Source organism: Limulus polyphemus, unplaced genomic scaffold (genome assembly GCF_000517525.1).
Source record: "Limulus polyphemus unplaced genomic scaffold, Limulus_polyphemus-2.1.2 Scaffold4347, whole genome shotgun sequence".
NCBI lineage: Eukaryota > Metazoa > Arthropoda > Merostomata > Xiphosura > Limulidae > Limulus > Limulus polyphemus.
The window spans coordinates 45,209-49,617 of NW_013669957.1; the positions used below are offsets into that span (position 1 = coordinate 45,209).

A 4,409-nucleotide genomic window follows, 5' to 3' on the forward strand; every position below is an offset into this window, starting at 1 on the left:
AATATAATTTAATAGTTTTAAGCCGCTGGTAAAAGAAATGTGTTTGATATTGAAATACAAAAAAAAAAATGTGTGTAGACTACTGTGTGAGAATTAATATTATAGGCCAGGTATTTGTTCGATTTAAGCCTTAGTAACTTACATTTCTGTTCTCATCTTGTATAGAGAAGATTGAATTTGATTCTGACTCGCGTTGACATCGTTTCCAATTTCTCTAGTGTAGTTTTGTAAACTATCAAAAGATGGCGCTAGACATGCTCAAGAGCTCTAAATACGTTACACGTTGTTAGGAACTTTCGAAGATACAAGTTTTAAGATTCCGAATAGTTTTGTTTGTTTGTAGTAAAGCATAAAGTTACACGACGGGTATCGAAGCTCGGTCTTTTTTAGCGTTATAAGCCTTCAGATTTACTGCTGAGGCACTAGGGGCATTCCGAGTAGTACTGTACATTTTTTGTTTGTTTTTCTGTAACAGCCACACTAATAAACAATAAAATAGGTTCCTGGTTATTATTTTAAAGAAAAGCAGGATATTTATAAGCACTTCTTTTGGATATTGCAATAAGCCATTTCGTCTAAATTCAAATTAATGAAATCTGGTCAAATTCGAAATGTCTATAAAGTGATACTTCTTGAAATAATACCAGAAAAATTCACACTAACGTACTTGTTTTGAATTATAGCTACGAAACAGAACTGCAGTATCATTACGAACCTGTTAAACAATTATTATGATATAAAGAAATCGGGTGATGCTTTTATACCACTACTAAACTACTTAACAGCATTTACATTACAGCAGAAATAGTATTGCGACTGAAATTAATACAAAATTATTCAAACGATTAATGCTTGTACATTGTGCTTAATTATTATTTTCTTTGCTCCCATTTTTTTTTCAATGGCCTATTTTAGTTATTCCTGCAATTTTAGTACTAGGTCGAGTGAAACTTATTCCGACAGGAATTAGACATGAAAATCCGCAAATAACAACATATTCAATCAAGAAATAACGGAAATGTTATATTGTTGATACTTGGCTGAGTTTTGAGTTGCGTGAAAAACAAACAGATTGGGTACATTTAAACGTTAGTGAAAACAATCTTGATTTATACATGGCATAATAAACAGTGTGCATACTTGCGTATACAAGTGGACGATCATCGCTACTGGATCATTAAATAGCTTGCCAGCTTTAAATCTCTCTCAAAATGAATCTCTACCAAACTAGTCACGATAAAAGCCAATTAGAAATGAACAAAAAAAAAGCATCTGGGTTTGATCACCACTTTTATTCTATTTTTTTTTTTTTTTTTTTTGCCAGTGGACGATGTCACCTCGTGACTTTTATTCCCCGGCAGCATTGACCATGGCCCGGCATGGCCAGGTGGTTAAGGCACTCGACTGGCAATCTGAGGGTCGCGGGTTCGAATCCCCGTCACACCAAACATGCTCGCCCTTTCAGCCGTGGGGGCGTTATAATGTGATGGTCAATCCCACTATTCGTTGGTAAAAGAGTAGCCCAAGAGTTGGCGGTGGGTGGTGATGACTAGCTGCCTTCCCTCTATTCTTACACTGCTAAATTAGGGACGGCTAGCGCAGATAGCCCTCGTGTAGCTTTGCGCGAAATTCAAAACAAACAAACAAGCATTGACCATTATTGGTTTAAGTTGACGTTATATTTTGACAAGAAAAAGATATTCCAGTTTTAATTAATTCAACCCAGGCTCAAGATATTACACTGGAATATCCTTGTGAACAGAAGACGTTATCTAACAAAAAAATTCAGGATTAAAATGACTAAAACAAGATAATTTAAGAAACCTGAACTGTAAGTTGCCGCCATGACAGTGCGGATACTAAACCATAAGTAATTTGGAATAATTCTAAGTTACTATAGAAAGTAGAGGAAAATAATATGCTAGTCCGTTTAGGGTCGGACTTTGCCTAATCCTAGTTGGAATTGCTAGGTCGAAGGTTCCAGTCACGATATGCTAATGAATATGTTACGTGCTTTCAACACGCTGTAATTATGACAAACAGTCCTGTTACACAGCTAAGAGTAGTCGGGTAAACTAACTGTTTTCCCTTTGATGAGAATTTCAAGATTAAGAATAGATGTGCCTGATTTCGTTCAGTTTTAACATACCAGTTCCAGCTTTATTTTTGAAAAACTATGACTTCTTCATATCACTTCATAATACCAAGGAAACTTTTGCTTATAAACTTTACAAAGTTATGTAATCTTTGTGAGGATTTACATTTAGTAAGAAAAATAGAGAATAATAAAAAACTAATTCTAAGTTATTTATTTTGTATATTATTACGTTTAGAAACGTAGTTAACGTGTTAAAAAAAACTTGGAGAAGTATGTTTACTAACAAAACATCGCAATTTTTATTTTTGTTAAAATTTACATTAAATTGTACACAAGATTTCACACGGTGGCGTTTGAGTTTATAAATTTGCCGTGCGGTGTCGTAGGTAATGAATTTGTTTTCATTTTGAAATAAACATAAAGTATCTTTTCGGATATCAGGTGAGTGTTGTTAGTAATTTTTATTATATCTTCTACGCGATGAAACATTTTTAGGTGTGTAAAATAGTTTCATACTCTTTTTCCAGAAACAGAATACTAATTTTTAAAGCAGTATTTTTCAACCAAAAAAAAAAAAAAAGTGTTAGGCTACCAGATCATGAATCGCAATGATGACATCATAAAATGATCAATGAAACTTGAGAAACTAATCCATATTACAAATACAATTTAAATGATTCACAAGTTCAGCTGATAGAAACAAAACTTTAAAGAGTTTGCTGCAGCCTTAGCATATATGTTTATTAACTTAGGTCTAACTCACCTAAGTCATAGGCGTAAATTTTCCTTACATAAACTAATAATAAAGTCACACTAGGTTACTAGGCTTAGGCTACTGGTTGTAATAATTTTTTGTATTGTCGCAGCAAGTGTTGACAGTGATAATTAATTTATAAGAATTTTTTCCGTATTACATAAATTGTTCCTGTTGTATTCAAAGGTAACATAAATTTTAATTTCAACACAGTAGCTTAATACTCATTATAAGAAATCAACTCACACAAAATATTTTTACATTTATCAAGTGTGAAATATTGTTTTACATTAAATTTATATTTTTCAATTCCAGAAGGTAACACTAATAAACAAAAACAGATAACAACAATACTTTAATTACAGAGTACAAGTATTTTAATTTACATAGAACTTATAAATACTTCTTACTGATTCATAGTGTTTTATTTTCTTTGTAACACTCAAATTACCAACATGTTTTTATGTTATTTACTACAGTGGGTCTACATTACATCATATTGAGTAATTTTATGTTTTTACTTGTTACAACACTCGGTATAAAGAACTGACCAAAATTATTTTTTATGTAAAATACGTGAGTGACCTAAGTGAGATTAACTGCAGTATCGATTGTTTTTCTTTAAATTTTTGTTGTGTGACTCTTGTAACTAACAAATTCATGTACTCACAAGCAATTAGTTGCATAAATAATTTAGATAAATTTGTTCAAAAAGTTCATGAGGGTATCAGTAATTTTAGAGTATTTACAGAAAATGTTAGAGCTGTTTCAGTAAAGATTTCTGGTGATATGTCTTTAGTAATTAAAAATTAACATTAGTTTTACGTGATATTTCCAATAATTTAATCCCATACAAGGTAATGTTCATTATCTTGAAAGTGATGCTGATTGTCAATTTAAATGGTGATTTTTTTTATCCTTTAAAGTATAATGTTTAAAAACCAAAATGTGTTTTGCTACTTGAGCAGAAATATTTGTAATTTCTGAAATAGTTTAGTGGATAATTTGGTACATGCAGTTCAGATTAGTTTATTTTTCTAGGAATAACATTCAGCTATTTAGTTACAATATATACTTTATGTAGATTTAGTTGTTTTATTTTGTTTGTTGCACTAAGACAATTTGGTAGTCATGAGGCTAATAGACAATCTTGAGTAGTCAATATTCCTTTTATTCATTTCTTCAACTAATTCAGTGATATATATATTTGTGTGCGCGTTAATTTACATAAAATAATATTAAAGGACAACAAGGAACCGTTTGGTCCGACAAAGCAATTCTATCCACTAAATTAAACTAAACACTAAAAAGCTAGCCCTTCTTATAATCAAACTTTCCTTTAAACTTCTTTAAATTAATTGCATCTACATACCAAAGGCAAACCACCCTGTTAGAAAAATATAGTTGTCTTAGTTGAAGATGACTCCTACCCTGCCAAAATTTGTATTTCTGTTACCTAGTCTTACTGTTTTCACTATTAAATATGAAAAAAAAAGATGATGCATCAACACTATCAATTCTCTTAATAATCTTAAACACCTCAATCAGATCCCCTCC

The 4,409-nt window shown here is 31.4% G+C and overlaps 1 protein-coding gene across 1 annotated transcript in view; it reads left to right on the forward strand.

The window, feature by feature from the left end:
* The first annotated feature begins 2,443 nt into the window (after positions 1-2,443).
* LOC106471000 (mitochondrial proton/calcium exchanger protein-like) overlaps positions 2,444-4,409 on the forward strand; it is a 20,570-nt gene continuing 18,604 nt past the window's right edge. The window contains exon 1 of the mRNA XM_022399634.1: positions 2,444-2,539. The gene's annotated coding sequence lies outside the window, so the exon portion shown is untranslated. The remainder of the gene's footprint in view (positions 2,540-4,409) is intronic.